The 20,487-nt window shown below is 27.8% G+C and overlaps 1 protein-coding gene across 1 annotated transcript in view; it reads right to left on the reverse strand.

Moving 5' to 3' along the window:
• The window catches only part of LOC142320981 (uncharacterized), a 261,926-nt gene extending 257,365 nt beyond the window's left edge, over positions 1–4,561 (reverse strand). Inside the window, exon 1 of the mRNA XM_075358980.1 lies at positions 4,457–4,561. The gene's annotated coding sequence lies outside the window, so the exon portion shown is untranslated. The remainder of the gene's footprint in view (positions 1–4,456) is intronic.
• Positions 4,562–20,487: the final 15,926 nt, after the last annotated feature.

Genomic DNA, 20,487 nt, shown 5'->3' on the forward strand with positions numbered 1-20,487 from the left:
ATAATGATGTTATTTCCGATAAAACATAAATACTCTTTCTTGTTTCTAGAAGCACTTTCTTGTTTCTTTCTTCTAATGAGTGATTATTACTCAATTTAAACTAAATTTTATTAATTATTACTATATCATAAATGAAGATTTAATAAATATATTTTTACTATTATTAGTATTTTTCGTATAAATTTCATTGCAATTTCAAGAATTTTATTACGGCCGCATTTTTCAGTATCCATATTTATACATACATAAAAGCAAAATAACTGATAACAGTAAAGAAATACTATTTTTAAAGAGCAAGTGCTCTTAAACTTTATTTTAGTGAACACCTCCATAATGTAATAGTAAAGTAATGTAATAAGTCTAAATAGTAAAAAGAAAAATTGTTCCTTTTCTGAATGTTTATTTATTTTTTTGTTTAAAATGTGATTATATTATTATATTAAATAAAATTTGGATCTAAGAATATCAGCTTACTTCTCCTGTAATGAACTGAGTAATACTTATCCTATGAAAAAAGATGTGTGTGTGTGTGTGTGTGCGTGTGTGTGTGTGTGTGTGTGTGAGTGAGAGAGAGAGAGAGTGTGTGTGTGTGTGTGAGTATTGATGGTATTCAATAGAATACTACAAACCATAGAAAATAGACAGAATTTCATTCAATTATCTAAAAACACAAAATCATCAAATTTTTTATTACTGATATAATCGTGAATATATTCGTATTTAATGTCAATACCATTTGTAGTCTTACTCAATATTAAAATTAGCCTATTCGAACTAGGTAATTTTTTAACATTAAATTTTTTTGATTTATATAAGTTTATCATTCGAAAATTAATACACTAAATACTAGAATGATATACTGAAATTTAAAAGGCATTTCATAACATTTGTCAGAACCAATAATTTTAGGTTGCCGTCCTTCGTGGCAAAATTGTAAGTGTCTGTTTTTCATCAGTAGATTCTCGGTTTCGAGTCTCGATTAGGCATGGCATTTTTCACACGTACAGATTCAATCTTTCCATGAATTAGACAAAATTACTATTTTATATATATATATATATATATATATATATATATATATATATATATATATTCCACTTATTATTTATATTGATTTAAAATCTTTTAAATAAAATAGTTTTTAATATATTTCAGTATTTATTTTTTTTATTATTTTTTTTTTATAAATTATGTTTGTATTTAATTTAAAAATATATACTGTCTAATATAAATGAATCTTATACATGTAAACAGACATCCACAACCATAGATAAATAATTGTTTTGGACCATTTCATTAAATTGTAAAATTTAAGATTTAACTAACTTTCTCTTTATTGGATGTGATATTATTTATCTACTTCTTTATACAATTTTCCCCTTTAAATTAATTTTTAAAATCCATTGCAAGGATTATATTGATAAAAGTACCGGAAATTGAATTACAACTTTACGAAATGAAAATTTAATTTCTGAAAATAAAGTAAAAAAGAAAGAAGGAAAGACTTTCGATGAATGAGTAAATACATTAAAAAGTTTGTTCACCATAAACTCTCACTATCCTGTTCTTTTAAATAAACGCAAGCAATATTTTAAAATAAAAAGAATATATTTCTCATTTAAATAAGTATTAATATAAAGAAATACATTTAAAATAAATTCATTTAATTATAACTGATGCAAAAAAAATTAAAGTATAAACCGACTTGTATGTGTAAACTGATGAATTTTAGTTGATATTAAATTTCATAAAAAATCCAGTTAGTTGCTTAATACTATACTAATTAGATACTCTGAAACAACTTTCTTATGCTTGATTACTATTTTTGAGTATCTGTCTGTAACCAACAACGCCTTAGTACATTAATCAGAACGTTATTATTATATCTTACGTAAATATAAAAATTTCTTGTTATAATGAATGGGTGAGTAGTTAGAATCACCGATGAGCTGTTTTATTATTATAGTTATTCTGTGAAGAAATGTCGAGCCCAATCTTACTCGTACTAAGAGTACTAAGTACTAAGATACTAGTTCTAAGAGGATTTAAGTATCCACATTACCAATGGTACTTTTATAGATTTTTTTTTTAATAGTAAAAAACGTTTATAGTTTATAGTATTCAATAAACATAACTGTTTCATTTGTAGTCAGTCGGTCCGAATTTGATAAGGTGTGTGGCGTTAAAAACAAAAATAGATTAAACTGGTTATAAAAATATAAATTTTACTATCTTTTTAATAACACAAAAAGATTTTTAATTTTATCTTAAAATAAAGTATTTCCTGGAATACCTTATTTTGATTACGTTTATAAATCTCACTCAAAAATAAATATCTACCAACCTTTGCTTACAACAACCTACATATCTATATGCAGTTGGTATATTCACTACATAAAAAAATAGATATATTTGTAATTTCTGTAATAAGGAGTAGATTACATACATATATATAAAAAATTACTTTCAACTGTTAATTTTTAAGCAGTTAATTTAGAGAAAATAAGTTGAATGTAGGGCGAAAAACAATCCAGGTGCATCCTTTCGTTTTCCTTAATTTAGAATTTAACTGATTTATCAATTATGAAAAAAAGGTTTTATAGGTATAAAAAAGGAAGTGTTTCAAACAAAGTAATTAATAAGTGGATATTTGTTTTAGATTACCGCACAATGTGAGATCTTTTATAAAGTATAAGGATATATTTCTAAGGAAAGAGAAAGTAACTATATTGGTATTCATCTGGAAAATAAAAAAGTTCATAACAGAATATTCATTAAAACTCTAGAAAATTATATAAAAAAAAATGGTAACATTAAAAATAAATTACATGAGGTAAAATTTCAATAAAATAAATTTATATATTTATTTTAAACTGAAATTTATCTCTGTTTTGTTTTTTATCTTCAATTCAATACGTACAAATAATCAGACTGTTCTAAACAAATTGTTTATATTTTAAATTCATTAACCTATATTTTTAAGTTAACAGTGAACATTTTTTTTTTGCAAATCAAATCTTTCCAATTTTTAGTTTATGTATAATAAACGTTTTCTGTCTGTATAGTTTCATACAATGAAATTACTTTATTAACATTTATCTAAGTTGGTTTTAAATGGATAAGACAAAATTATTAGTGAAACGAAAATATTTTTATAAGATTTACACTATTTTTTTTTTTTAGAAAACTTTTAAAGAAAATTGAAAATTTTTAATAAAACAATATTAATATTTTTAATAAATTTACGGTTAATACACTGTTAAATCATGTTTATATTTTGGGTTTATCCAAGTTCACTGGTAAAATAATTTTTACATTCAGATTAAAAACTATTATAAAGATAATTACGTTACAAAACGGTGACGTTGCAGTAATTTTTCTATTTGATTTATATTTACAAATAATGCCCAGGAAGTAATGTCAAAATTAAGGATAGTAAAATATATATATATTTACTCTGAAATAGGGATAAATTTAAAGAAGAAATTATAAACTGATATTAGAAAGATATGAGACAAAAACTCAATAATTAATATATATTAATTTTGTAAATTATTATTTAATTTGTTTAGCTATTTAAAGAACAGGTTACACATTTTCCTCATTCTAACTGATTTATTCATAGTCTGAGAGTAAAATATATTTTTTTCTAAAAAGTTATCATTATTATTAGATATAAAAGGTAAACAGCTTCTTTGTATACGGTAATATATTAAAAAAACGGGTTTTAGCCAGTCAGAGAGCGTTAATAAAGTTTAAAATGGCACTTTCATCGCATTTTATTACGTCTGTTACTTTTTTTACACCTAATAATTACATTTTTAATTGTTTTTAGAAAGAACATTTCAAATGAGATTTTAACACTGGTTTTATTTTTATTTATTTTTATTTTTTTTTGGTTTTATTCTTGTTTTGCGCTTAATATATAAAACTGTAAAAATATCTATGAAAGCAATGTTTCATGTTGAATAGAAATGTGAATAAAGCTTCATTTTCCAATGAGGAATCCAGTAATAAATTTCCTAGTAACTTATTAAAATATAATCTTTCAACACGCTTACAAAAAAACATAAAACAATAAAATTTTGAGTTGTACAGATATTTCTACACAAGATTTTCATCATAAAATTAACTTTGATTAACATAATTTATGGTTTTTATTAAGTAAATCATAATTATTATGATTATTTGCGTAATATTTACGTAAATTTCATTAAAAAGAATGCACTGATAGAATATAATAAAATTTTGTTTAAAATTGCCTGGATTTACGGTCACTTTCATTTATCATTAGTTTCTTTGATAAGAATGAATCCTTTGTTCATCTACTTTCTAATAAACTATCGATTAATATAAAAACATAAAACGTACCTAAATTCAAACACAATATAATAAATATTATATAACAAAATGAAAAAATAAAAAAAAATATTTATATTATAACATAATTACTGACATGAACGCAAGGTGTGTATAAGGAAGGTAGGTGTGGGTTTATAATCCGAGAGAAAGCTACCACACGTTACAACACGGAATATACTTCGCGCGCACACACTCAACGAGAAGCTACGCGGCACTGCCGACATCAGAGACAATCCTCTCCCTCAGAGCCAGGACGACGTCTTCCCCTCCACTAAGTACTGTTGTCCAGTCAGCCCCGGGTCAGGGTCGCTCCCGCATTCCTCTTTGTGCAATATCCCCCTTGACCGGACAGCAAAAACAAACCTCCCACTGTTTTACATTCTCAACTATTTCGCAACTAGGACACTAGCACGGAGCACGGCGGCGATTCTGGTATTGTTATACGTTTCTTTATTAAAAATAATTGTCTTTATCTAATAAGAAAAAAATTATTATAATTATTATATAGGATAAAATAAACATTGTATTTTGTTTCAGATAATTCGTGATCTATGGAAGTAATTTGAGCGTTAGGAAAATATTGACATCCGTTGTTATTACCACGTTCTTTAAAGTGCGAGGGCATTGTCATGCATGACTTTACAACATAAAAGATTGATAATTTACCTTAAAAGGAAAAAGATTTTATATTTTATCATGTTAAAATGCCTGAAACAGATATTTCATGCTTACTGTAACGTAAAAATCGATTACAGAATTTTATAAAGAAATACTGTTTCAAAAATGTCTGAAATCGATAAGAAAAATAGCCAGCTAAAGATATATATATGTGTGTGTGTGTATATAAACACACTAAAGGGATTGGACAACTCTATATGGATGTAGAAAATAAGGTCATAATATTAATTACAATACTGCCGCACATTCTGTTATTGCATTTCTTTAGCTTGTATTTACCATCAGGCAAAGTTGTGGATGAAAAATGGATAGTTAGTTAGCTGTGTATCGACATAAAAAATTTTAATTAAATAATCACAACGTTATGCGTATACAAAAGAGAATGAAATTATCTAATAATAAATATATTAATTTCATACATTAATGAAATGTTTCCAAGTGAATAATTTGGAAAGAGATTTCAGTTTGATTTATTTCCTAGAAAAGTTGGATTCAGAAACCATTAAGCTTTAAGTGCTTTATAATTTAACAGATAGTAAAGTAAAAAAAAAAAAATCAATTCGATTATTTATTATGTAACACAATTCTCTAATAAATGTTTATAAATTATAAATATAAGAAAAATTATATTATTATTTATTTTTGTATTACTATGATGCCCAAAATTTGTGCAATAGTAATAAAATGAGGATGAATTACAATGTAAAAATGCTATATCATAACATTGGTAAATAAAATCAGAACTTCTCTATCTAGAGCTTAGTTTTTAAAACATTGTACCAATCGGTCAGCCAAACATCTTTAACTAATGTTTATTCGGCAGAATTAGTCTAGCGATTTACTACTGTACGTGATTAGATGGAATTGAATGTATTTACTGGAAAAAAAATCGTTTAATAACGTAATTATAACTTAAATATAGGTTTTCATAAAATAAATCGATTTTATGTACTGCGATATTTTATTATTACTACAAAACAATTAAAATATGATTAAATTCCAGTTTAGATATCTATTAGGATTTTAAGAAAGCAAACAAATCTATCAAGTCGCCTCCTTCGATTAGTTACTTAATTATTTCAGCTAAATAATATTTACTCATTTAAAATATAATTCCAAAATTCGAATTGTTTAATGTTTTTGAAATCGAAAAATCTCAAAGATAAATTATGTATGGTATATTAATAGGGCAAAAATAAAATACACAGTTAAAATAAATAACGTAGGTAGGTTATATTCATCTATAAAGTAGGTTCAATATAAGGTAATAGTTGTTTTAATCTTTAATTTAACTGAATAAAAGAGTAAAATAAAAAATAAAAAGATTAAAGGTTTTTAGTTTGAAATAAAATAAATAAATGCGTGATATGTTATTATATTTTACGAAATTTGTAATGTAATTTGAGATGAACATATAATGCAGCTGATGATGCGAGTAAATCGCGAAAGCGCTCCTACATGTATAGTGGAATAAGGTGGGGCCGGACCTACAGCTAAGTATAATTCGGTCCAGGGGAGTGTCCTTTGACTCTAAAAATTGAATTATATAATGAATAAGTCATCCTACTTTATTAATTCTGTACTTTGGATGATCTAATAAAATAGATATCAAAAATGGAATTCTGTAAATGATAACAGAGGGAATTGTGACATAATTAGATCTAAGTCTACAAAAATTATTTAGTTGTAAACATTTATTTTTACATTTAATTATTACTGATGTTATCATTTCGTCTGGCAGGAAATATTTGATGCAATTAAAATTAACTACGGTAGTAGTACGTTAGTTTGTGATTCCTCATATAGGCTATATTATATAGTCTAATAATTTGCATCTATATTTTTCAATCTAATAAAATACTATGAATCCAATGGTATGGCATTTTGTGAATTTTCATCGTAGTATTATTGTACTAGTAACAGCTTACAGTGGTTAGATCATCTTAGGTATTCTAAAAACGTTTAGTCTGATGGACCAGTTTATCAGTCTATGTGTCATAAATTACAATCGATCCTGGTAAATATAAAAAGTTTCAATTTTGACGAGATAAAATGTAATTTTCTGAAAATATGTATATACACTATATTATAAAGATCATAAATGGGTAACATACATTACGTAATTACCTATAGTTTCGGCTATTGGAATAAAAAAAAATTGTCATCATTATCATCATCGTCAAACGTCGTGTTTCTTCGTACAACAGTGACCTGCAACAGAAATTTATAATTACAATTAAAAAGTTAAAAGGTATAAATATTTCATTTGATGAAATTTATACTTCTGACTTAGCAGTGAAAAGAAATTTGTGATGTTAACAATCACCAGTTATAGCTTTTACTCACTGCATCCAATTATTCTTCGGGAAGTTACAAGGAAAATATTATCAAAAAAGATTTCTTAACATTTTTAAATTCTATTCCACGTTTCTTGGATAATACCGTTCGAATAACGTCTTTTAACTTAGTATATGTTTTTTTCTAAACTTATATAATTTTCATCTCTTAAAAACGCTTCTAAAATCCATTTTGTCAATATTTTTCTTTTATTACTTTTGCATTCTTCTGATTGTGTTTTTCAGGAATTTTTTACTTTTATGAGTCACAAACATCTTACGAACATGACGTTACGGTCTTATTGATCTACAATTTAATTTTATTTATTGACGTATTATGAACATAACAATTTTAATTTAAATGCAATTATACATTTGAATTTGAATTAACATCTTTTGGAAAATACCGATGATGAAGTAACGGCTGATGAAAGTATTCGGATATATATACTTTTAAAATTGTTGGTAAGTGGAACTTTATTTTATACAATTATAAACAGTTCAGTTGGACTGCTTAAAAACCTTCCTTCTGACACCAATCGATTTTTAAGCTCTCTAACCGTTTTATGAAGAAATTAGTTCATTGTACTTTTAATATTTATCGGATTTATTACGTAAAATAATTTATTCAGAGCAAAATTTAAAAAAAAATAAAAAATATAACCATGTTCTTTGGAAAACACAAAAGTTTCTACATTGAAAAAACTTAATATCGTGTCAGGATATAATTATATCAACTCTAAAACATTTAAATTGCGTTGTTTTAGTTCAGTCTCTTTTCTTTATTTATGTGTAATAGATCAGAATTTCGAACCTAATGTGTTTTAGAATATAGACTATTGTACAATTGTGTTATAGGAAATGTCTATTACACAAATAAACAAGACAAAATGTAGCACGATTATATCTCTTCTATATATCATAGATATTTAAACGTCATTATGAAGTATAGAATGCACATTTTGTAGCTAAAAATTTTAATTTGAAATCAGATTCATGATTTTTAACGATTTTTTTTAATTATTATTATTATTATTGTTATTCTCCACCCTTACTGAAAATTAACAAAAATTATAATCTTTTTCCAAAGAAATCATTTTTTTGTTATTTTCAAAAAATTCTACAATTGATTTGTCAGGTCTGGCACATTTAATAATTCAATTACACTTCTTGTCTTCAAGTAATAAATTAACAAGACAAAACAATAATAATTGATGAATACCACATGGAAGAGCTGCAATGTTTTATTATTAATGAATCGTTACGTAATATTCTATACTGTTAGGCCTATAACGAATTGTAATGGTGCTAAACAAAAAAAAAAATTGTACAATCATTCGTCAATGCCTGATGACTTTGTATTTCGTTTCAAATTAAATTTACTTTCTAACTTAAATGAATAAATGTGCTTTGAGGCAATCACAGTATAGTACATGCATACATATATGAAACACTAAACTTTTTAGTTCTTAACAATAAAAAGAATAAGTTAAAAAACTAATAGACAATAGAATATATTAAAGGAATAACAATGTATGATAGGTGGCATTAAATAATCGATTGTAGCAATCGATTAATTGACTAAATCTCTGTTTAATCACAACTTGAACTACCGGTACCTGTGATACAGAATAATACTAATAAATCATAAATGATTTATTTGTGATGTAATAAAATAAATTAATTAACTTAGTAAGTAGGTTATGTTGGCAAATAAGAAACAGTAATATCTAAGCAGGATAGACAACATCAATAATATTTTTATAATTCTGCTATAATTATTGTTATGTACAACTTGTAAAGGTTAGTCTGTCTAATACATAATTAATTTTAAGCTAAATTAATAGGAATTATTTTATTATACATACTTGATATAACATTAACTTCATTTCAAAATATGCGCTATGATAGTTTATTAGGAAAGATACTAATAAAAAAAAAATTAACTTAATAATTCAAAAATTTAAATAATATGGCTTATTTCATTAGTATTTAGGAATTTACAAACTTAGATAACGCATAAATTAATCTGTAAAATGTACACAATCATGGTTAATCGGTCAATATAACGGATGTACAAAAAAAAAGACTATCAGAGTTTTAATTTTTTTACATATCTTATGTATGTATTGATTTATGATTACAATCGAAGGGCAAAGCACACAGTTTTAAGATGCGTGCATAGTCATATAGTGACACTATATTTCCGTTTGACAGAGCCACTAGCAAAGATAACGACACCTGAGCAGAAATACCTTCTGTATTTTCTAATTTATTAAATGAGAATCTGTAGTTACAGATTAATGTGCGTTCCGTAGAAAGTTTACTTGTGATCTTCCGAGTGACAATAATATTTGTCGATGGCATAATTGGTTTGAAACAACCGGATGCCTGTGTAAACGGAAGAGTAAGGTACGACCGAGGATGTTTAAAGATCATATTGAACGTGTAAGGGAATCTTTCCTGTGTAGTCCTAAAAAAAAAATTGTTTGAAAAGGCGGCCCCCAATGCCGGTGATAACAGTGTAAAATGTTTTAAGGAAACGTTTACATATTCATCCATACCGTTTTCAGCTGTTACATGCATTGAACCCTACCGACTACGCTGTGCGTACCGACTTCGCAATTGAAATGTTTCCGCATGAAGATGACGACTTTCCTAGTCGTATTGTATTTAGTGATGAATCGACATTTTATCTTAGCATAAAAGTTAAGAGACATAATGTCCTTATCTGAGATGGGTGGGTTAAAAATCCCCATGAACTCTTACAATGCTAAAGGGACTCCCAAAATTAAATGTTTTCTGTACATCCCGACAGCAAGTTTACGGATAGTTTTTTGTTGGTGAAGCAAGAGTAACAAGAATTACGTACTTGGCTGTGTATATTTGATATGTTCCTTGACTCTTCCTCAACTGCAACATAAACTAAAAAATTTTATTTGGTAAGAAGACCATTTTGAGAATGGTAAGAAGGACCAGTTATGCTTACTCAATGGCATAACTGTACGGAATAGGTTGAATGGCTTTTTCCCTGACCGTTGGATTGGTGCGACATCGTAGATACCGGTGTTCTTTGGTGGTTGGGTTTCAATTAACCACACATCTCAAGAATGGTCGAACTGAGACTGTACAAGACTACACTTCATTTACACTTACACATATCATGCTCATTCATCCTCTGAAGTAATATCTGAACGGTAATTACCGGAGGCTAAACCGGAAAAATAAAGAAGAGATCCAATGACAGAGCTTATTTGTGGTAGCCTCTATGGTCACCCGATGTGATTTTCGCCTTCGTGCTTTTCTAAAAAATTTTCGCTACTTACAGATCTACCCGATTTTAGACAAAGGATTGAAACAGTTGTCTCTTCTATTACTCCATACAAGCAGTTAAAATACGAGACGATCTATCCTATCGGTTGGTTGTGTACCGCTTGATGAATAGAGCTCTCATTGAAGATTTGTAGAGAAAAACTGTAAGAGTTACACTTCTATTTTATTTGTTATTCGTTACTGTAAGCTATAAGACAAAGATAAGAGATACTAAATAGCTTTAAAACCCCGATATTCTTTTTTTGTTCACCCTCCACTATGTTTTTCTTCTTTTATTTTACAAAATTATAAATTATGGGTAAATTTACATAGATCAGGCTAGTTTAAAAGTATAATTTATTTTTAGAGTAATATATACTTACTATAGCATCTCAAAAAATAGTTTACAATTATGAGTATATTTTTTATTTAATATTAAGATATATTAGAAGAAGATTAAGGCCAGTTCATCATCGTTAAGATTTAACATCACTTATGGATGAATGAATAAAGCGTCCATCCATTATGCTGTAGCTGATATACGTTTCTAAGGAGAAAGAGACTGGCCACTAACCCCATAACTCCTGATCGAGATTACCTTTGATGTTCCTAGGATTTTTATCGTATATTTAGTAGTGTTGGAAATAGAATCGGATTTACACTATGATTTAAAGAAAATGATATATACAACCGTAAAATATTTCTGAAGGTTGGAATACGAGTACTTATATCTTCCTATTATAATATAAATTATATATATATATATATATATATATAAATTAAGTAAAATGTATTTTGGTTATGATTATTACATTGTGGTAGTTAACAAACAGTTCTACCAAACAGAATTACTTTGACAACTAATAATATGTGTAAAAGCCGAGATTATTTTTAAGGGTGTAGGGTATCTTGCTTATTTCTCCTTGAATTTTTCTCCCATCGAGCTTAAATTGACTGTCATATCACGTATGCGTAGTCCTCTGCGTCACCTTCTCACCCACTTCCCATTCACCACTGGTAGATAGTCGTTACGAATTCATCAAACACTTATATTGTAACTGCTGATGTCATAGGATATGAAGGAATTGACAAAGAAAATGAACGATTGAGTGATACTACGTTAGGGCGTTGACGGCATTCTCTTCAAACTGAACATCTTCGAGGGCGAGTAAATCGATTGAGTAATTCAATTGCGTTAGTTCTTTAATATCACACACAGAACTATTTTCCTCCTTGGATATTCATTTATAAAAAAAAGAGTATAACGTGAAGCATTGTTTATAAGTATATACCCATTTATAAATAAATAACATAATGAAATGCTAACGGGATGACAACTGATTGATAGAATATTAAAATACAAGAACATAATACTTTACAGCATGTAAAATAAATACTTAAATAGTAAAATTAATAAAGGATGGATGATATAATAAAAACATAATAACTAGATAGCACATACGAGAAGAAAATTCATAAATAAAAAAAACAATTTCCATAATATTTTCATTCCATATTTCAGAGTGAAATTAGAGATATTATATTTATGGAAATAGAAAGTACCACCCTCAACCCGCAGGGGAGACACCCATTTTCGATTTCATCACTATGTAATGAATTTTCTTTAACTCACGAATTATTCTGTACGAAATTATATCGATACACTTAAATATAGGAAGTTGTGCTCACTCTGGGTACCAAAAATGCTGACTGAGTTGTATAAAAACAAACGTTTAGCCAATTCTTTGAATTTTCTCACGAGATACAACAATGAAAACAATTTTAAGCCAAATTGTTACTGGTGATTAGATATGGATATCTACATTACATTGGAATCGAGAGAGTGAAGTTTAAGCAAATAATGTCAGCCGGAAAATCATGTGCACTCTGTTTTGGGATAGACAGGGGCCGTTTGCTTGTTGATTTTTTGCCTTAAGAGTGAAACAACAAATCCCGAAATATATGGTGAGACCATGACTAAATTGCGTCGTGCAATCTAAAAGAAATGCTCAGATCGGTAATCTTGTTGCTTCACGACAATGCTCAGCCACACGGGGTTACTGCACCCAAGATCTCATCGCCTCATTTGGCTGAGAACAAATTGATCACCTACTGTATAGTCCTGATCTGCCGCCTGGTGAGTACCATTTGTTCCTGCATTTAAAGCAGCATCTCGGGGGTCAGCGCCACGACGATGTCAAAACAGCAGTTCAACAATGGTTATCTTGTCAGGTGGCAGATTTCTATGAAACTGTAATGTAGAAGCTGATCACACGATACGACAAGTATATTAATGAAGGGAAAATTATGTAGAATTATAAATTAAGATCCAGGTTTTCAGCTGAATATAAAGATTTTCAAAAAAAAAATTAGTCTGTTATTTTTTGTATCAAAACGGTTCTTACTTAAAAAACTTATCCCGTATATTTAAAGGTGCTAAAAAAGGAAAATAGGAAAGAAAATTAATAAGAAGACAAATTTTTAAATGGTCATTCAAGTCTTTATTAAATCTATCTGAAAATTAGATAGGTTAATAAAATTCTGACGTTTTAAGATGACTTGATTTAAAAAAAAGCATGAAGGAATGTTTCAATATGAGAACATTGTTGGAGATGCATTCTTCATTTGATTAAAAAAAAATATATATATATATATATGTGAAAAGGTATAATTTGTAAGAACAAAAATTATAATTAACAAGCAGGTTATTGAGGATGAAGGTTGTTAAATAATCAAGTTAAAAAACTTGCTTAGAATAGTATCAACTGTGAGAAAGTGACAGAACTATAAGGGTATGTTAAAAGAAAATAAATGTAGCTACCATTAAACATATTTCGCACTCAATAATGCTTAGTTCTATAAAATAACATGTAACACTTATTCGTGATATGGAGGAAATCAGTATTCATCGATATTCATTTGTGGGTATGTGTGTGTCTTAGTACGTAAGAAAGTAAAAGAAAATAGCAACATTATTTAAAAAGTTAACTTAGGATTTAACCAAAGAATTAGATTTTAAAATGAATTGGGTATTTAAATTTAAGTTAGTAGTACGTAAATAATTACAATTATTTTAAGTTAAGAATCAAACTAGTTTTGAAGTTGCCCCACATCGACGAGATGAAAGTTCGTGCATGATCTGCTTGAACTAATTTCTTCTTCTTTTTAGAATGAACTTTAGATTTTCTTTACTCGCACATTTCTTTATCTATATGTCAATCTATCTCTAAATCATGATTCAATATTTCATATATAATCGTGTTCATTTTAAGCAATAGATGTCATATTTAGGATATTTCTAAACAATTTCAAATAAAATGTGTACACATAATATTCTGACATTTAGTCGTATTGAACCTTTCATAGTCATATTCATACAACATGGAATATATAAAATAAAGTAAGAAAGAAAGGATAATTCATGTTTCTTATGTCACCTTATTATGAATATGAATTATAACATTTATTTTGAAATCAAAGGTCCAACACATTTTTTACATAATTAATTAAATTTATTACTAAACAGATGTGCTGTTTTTTCCCTTCATATGCTAATATTAACCGATCAAACAAAACTTAATTATTTTAACTATACAATATTGTCTCAAAGTTTTTTATCAATTTCTTCTCAAAGTAACAAATGGAAAAGGTAAACTAAACAAAAAACACGTCGTTATAATTGAACTTTTTAGTAAAAGTTATGAACTTATGCGTAGAGCATATTACCATATGAAATAAATAAAGTAAATAATTGGTGTTATGACACAATTATGTTTTTTTCTAACATTTCATATTCAAATCCAGATTCATTGAAAACATTTCTTAGAGGAATATGTCTTTACGGAGATTAAAAATACTTTCCATTAGCGGAGCATCATCTTGTAGCAAAATATTTATTTATATGTTTGATTTGAATTTTTCGTAATTTAAACATGTTTTTAATGAATCAAGTCAACTGGTTTGTTCTCCACTTAATGGCTTGGAGTAATCGAGTTAGTTTTTGAATCGACAATGGGGGTTGATTTTAAGCACATCATTTTAAGATGATGGTGTAAATGATGCGGCAGATGTCAGTCAACCCGACGTCTGATCTCTTTGCAGAAAACATGATAAAATATTGTGAAATGGATCCCGGAAAAAGACCAAGAGTTCCAAAGCTGCGTTCAGAAAAACTACAAAATTCTTTATTGTCAATGAGATGAGAAATGTGGTATGCATAAAACATATACATGACATGGTAAATGTTGGCTTTCTCACGATCACCATGAGAAATTGTCAGTCTGTGAGTCGTCCTGTGAAACTGAAAACCCCATTCCCGCCAAGGAACTGCGACTAATTAGGAAGGTTGACAAGCTGAGGAAAATAATAAAACCCTTAACATTATATTTATCATCGGCCACTCCCAGCAGAAAATTTTGAACTATAATGAAAACTATAATAAAGGCTCATAATAACCCCAAAAATAACAATTTGGAACAAATCCTGGATTTACTGAAACTATGGTACTTACCTGCCGACTACGGCGTTATAAGATAAATAACCTCCGGCAAGAACAAGGAAATCTGTTCAACACTAACCAGAGATTAGTAATAAGAAACTGCAAAACATATCCGTGCATAAACCCCAGGAATAAGCGGAGCCAAACAGAAGGAAACTTTTGGACTACTAGGAATCTATCTGGTCGGGTGGTGCATTCCATCGGCTAGGAGTGGAATAGATCCGTGATGAGAGAAAGAAAGTGGAAAAGATCCGGTTATGATGGACCATACATTAACATCAACCAAGGTGAAAAAAGTGTTAATGTGCATATAAACTGGAAAGCCCCAAGAGTTATTGGCGTGCATAATTTTTTTGTATTTTCTGCATTACATAACAATCTTTTCAATTTATGTATATATAATGATATTGACAGAGGCGGGTTCTTTGCCAAAACTTTTCACGAGGAATAATAGATCTCATACCTAAAACTGCTGCTGTAACAAATATCCGGGCTAAGTGTAAACCGATATTGTTTCCCGACCATATGTAAGATTTTCACAGATATTCTGCGTGCAAAAATTACACAATATCTCAAAAGTACCAGATAATAGCGGCGAAATAGAAATGCTGTTTCTATGGTAACAGAGGTTGGTTGAAACGACGAGTTAGTGATTGATAGTGCGATATCTAGTACGACAAGGAAGAGTCAATACACAAGATAGTCTACATGCAGCCTACACAGATTATAAGAAAGCCTTCTAGTCCCTAATTGCATGGCTCAGAGAGGTGCTTGCTACGTACAAAACTGACGCAATCATCACGTTCTCGATAGAACTTACGAAAACATTGACTACACATCTAAAGGTCAGTAGTAAACAAATTAGACAATCAGAAAACGGCGCTCATCATCAACGTAGCCATTCTTTTGGTCACCAACTTCAAAACTAAATATAATGATAGAATAATAATTAATGGATCAAGTCAGAGAAATTTGGGGGCAAAATATAGAGAAGATAATCTAGGTGAATCTGGGTGGAACAGGAGAACTTTCACGTACAATGTAGAAATCGTTGGAAACAGTAGGAGTACCAAAATATTTATATCTTCAAAGGCATAAAAATGAACTGCTTGACCCCTACCACATGTGAGAACGTTCGTCACAGATAATTCTAATGCTGAAAGAGACGTGTCATGAATCGACTAATTTTCTGACATTGATTTGTCTATAAAAAGTTTTATCCATTTATTATTTATTCATTTAAGTAAATATGTTTTTATCTATTAATTTTTATGTAATAACAACAGTAGAAATATCGGAAGCCTATTCGAAGTGACCGGCCCGATTTTTTTATCGATTTCTAATAACTGATTTTTATCGAAGACTAATAACAATTGATAATAACAGTAACAATAAAAATAATAATTTATAAGAGATCGGCTTATATTTTACCAGATTATTCTTTATTTCTACTAACGTAATGTGTTTTACAAATAAGATAGCTCTAACGTAATGTACTTTTGTATTCCTAAATAAAAATGTAACGGTATTGCTATGTTATAAGTTTCAATAATTTTTAGTGAATAATTTTATACTAATACATAATAGTATACAATTTTTTACTAATGAAAGCAAAATCTTTGTATTTTCATATTGATTGATTAAGTAACTAATTTATGGTTTAATAATAAATAAACTGTACAAGCTACACAAAACCTGTTATAGATATAATATAAAAACAACTTTCCGGGCGTGGTGCTCGGTTTTGTTTACGTTGCGGTTTACAATATAATGTAATTTAAAATATAGTAAATAAATATACACGTGCGCTAAGTCAAGATTGTCGAATTCCTTTAAGCATTTATAATGTATCTGAGTTTGTTGAGAGCGGAGCATTTACAGAGAACAAAGAGAAAGAGGGGGACATGTTACGACTTTCACTAACGTCCCCATTCTTATTGCTCCAGAATACTTTGCAATTACTAGTTAGTCAGACAATAATAAGAATCTATGTATAATTTAGCCGCTTATAAAAAGTTTATTGCAGCCTATTTAACAAACAAATACTTCATATTACTGTGAAACAATAAACACATTAATAAGTGATTCTGTTACCCAATAAGTCTACGATTAAATTAAAATTCTATAAACGAGTAAATATAAGAAGTCCCCAGTGAAGATCCAATTATTGAGTAAATAACTTTCATTTAAGAGATAACAAATGTTATGTTTAAGAGCTGCCGGTTTAATAGAACGTAAATCAAACGTATATATTCAAGATTCTCTTATTAATAGCAGAAATAAAATTACACATATACCTTTTTTCCTTTATGTTGATAATTTCTTGGAAGATTTCATTCTTTTATTATAGGATTCCGAATTAAAGTTGATACAATTGTTTGGGGTATCCACAAAATTATTCCAAACAACTGTAAATAAAATCATAGTAATGAACTTCTTCGCCAATGTCGTAGCTAGTGAATATCTTTCACCTTTAATATCATGATCGTTAACGGTCATGATATTTATTTGAAACATATTCGAAATCTAAACATTAAATCACTATTTCATACTAGTCCATAAATATTTCATATTTCGTCCATTCTTTCTCATCATATCAATTATATTTAATTACAATATTATGCTCTCTATTACATTACTTTAATAGAAATAAAAAATTACTATACTCACGGTAGAGATAACATTCTGAGAAGGAGGATAGAGGAGGAATGACGTTTGCTTAACAGAGTTTTGTACATACGGTTGTCATCCCAAAATGTGCTTACGTATTTTTCACTCAACAATTGTTACCTAGTTACGCAACTTTACTTCAGACCTCAAACATAGGACTATCCCTAATGAGGTCGTAATCAAAAGATGCAATTAGCAAAAAGAAATTTCCACAATTTGAAAATAAAACAGAGATCTGCATTACTAAGTAGATGGGATTGTAATTTACTCTTAAAGATAGACGTTAAGCAAAAGCATAATCATAAATATGTGAGTTATTTTGTCTTACGTCCTAAAGATTACAGACTACCCAAAGTTACCCCCCACTAGACAACTTTTTAATTGCTTTGAATTTAAAATACTGACTAATAGAGAGTGAAACATAAAACAATTAATATTTTACATTATTAAACACAAAAAAGGTTTTCTTGTATGTGATATTTAGTACACCATTTGTGAAACATTCTTTAGCCATTTTAAAACTGCAAAAATATTAAAAGCGCTGACTAGCACACAATTTGAATTTATTAAATAAATAAATAATTTAATACTACTCCTAAGCGACTATTTTAACGAAAAGTTAATACATTAACACGCCACTAGGTTGTAGGAATAGATAAATTAAAAATGTAACACTTATTCGAATTTAATTTTTAGATTAAATTAGTTTTTTATTTCAAGTTGTAAAGGTATTTTTATTTGTATATGTAGTATATATATATAAATATGTTTATTGTGTATTTGTTTCTGGATATTTATTGGTTATCTACTGCATAGTCCAAATAATTTAGTGAATCAGTTGAAACTAAGTACTTGATTAAAATGTTTAATTTGAAATGAACTCGGCTACCGGGACCCAAACTGCATTTTTACTGATAGTCAATGATATGGCATTTTTTGTTTATTGTTAAATACTGTATGTATTTTTTGCTTGTATCACATACATAAATAAATAAATTTCGCGGGTAGATTGGAAAGTTAAAACAATTTTTATTGTATTTACCTCTCACTTTCGACTTGGACTGTCTACAGCAGTATTTTATCATCTTTTGGTTAACATATTTGCTTTTTATTAGTTTAAATAGAAATATATTTATGCAGTATTTCATAACTACTCTCTTTTTGTTTGCTATACCTATGTTAACTTTTCTTTTTTTTATTATTATTATTAATGCACATTTATATACTAATTTTAAATTTCGTTTTTGAATTTATTTTTAATTTTATTATCCCTTTGAATCTAATGATTATGATTATTTAAAAAATTAATAATATGCATTTATTTTTTATTTTTACGTTTGGTAATTAGTTTTCCCTTGGCAATTTTATTTCAACTAACCTTTTGCTTATTTCATGATTTGTATATTTTATTAAAAGTAAATAGACTAATTGAAATGCAAAGGAGTACAATTAAATAATACTCAAAAACAAGATCCTACATGTAATAATTAAAACAAAGGACTTTAAAGTAGAGAATAATACAACTCCGATGTGTATAATTAAAAAAATAACAAGAAAACGTAGAACAGAGACTATTATCTAATTCTAGTTTTTTTACTTGAACTAGATTTCAATCATTTTCTTCCAATAATATAAATCTCAAAATAGGTAAGTATTTTAATTACTAACGGTTATTATTAGTAGCGAATACTTATTCAGAAAAACCACAAAAAAAACAAAAATTAAAAAAGTTAAGTAAAATTTCGTAGAGCCACATAGTGTTTAACTAAAAATTCTTAGTGACTCTGTGATAAATGATAAGAAATTTTCAACAAATTTTTATGAGACATAAATATAAACAAAACAGTACTACTGTCAAAAAATGACTGGCCAAAATTATATATAAAGCTCATGGACTCCATGAGCTTATTGAAAAGAAATAAAGTTATTAAAAAGTAAAAACATAGTAACTAATTTATTAAACCTAAAAAAAAAAAATTAAAATTCAAGGATGTAATATATAAATAATACAAGAAATGTTAGTGGATTTAACAAAAAATTAATAGCAGTTAGCAAAAATAATAATTACCAAAAATTAAAAAAAATTCACTTTTTCATACCTAGTAGTCAATACATAATATAAAATAGTAAATAAATACACAATAAAAAATTGGAAAGTCTTTTTACTACATAATATTTTTAGCTTGTGAATGAAATTGCGTAAGTGAAGTATACAATTGTGTAACTAGTATAGTAGTGTATACTACAATGAAGAACTATGTAAAAATTTTAAATTACAATCTTAAGTTAAACCGCATAATTAACTAGTAGGAAATATCCCGTGTAATAGAGTGTATTATATGTAAATGCGTTATACGAGTATATTACACATTTTCACCGCAAAAAAACACAAACATTTTGGTTTAGTAACATTATTTTAAAATTAAATTTTTATTGTAGCTACTTGAGCCTTTCATATAAGTATACGTTATCTCATTTTGTTATTAACGCAACGGAAAAATGTTGAGAATGGAATAAATAAGCCTGGAAAAAGAAATCTCTGTTTACTTTTAATAGTCTGATATTGTTCTGCATTTGATAAAATACAGAAAAAATTTTCATTGTTTCAAGTTTTTTTTTTTTTTTTTTTTT

Source organism: Lycorma delicatula, chromosome 3 (genome assembly GCF_047948215.1).
Source record: "Lycorma delicatula isolate Av1 chromosome 3, ASM4794821v1, whole genome shotgun sequence".
NCBI lineage: Eukaryota > Metazoa > Arthropoda > Insecta > Hemiptera > Fulgoridae > Lycorma > Lycorma delicatula.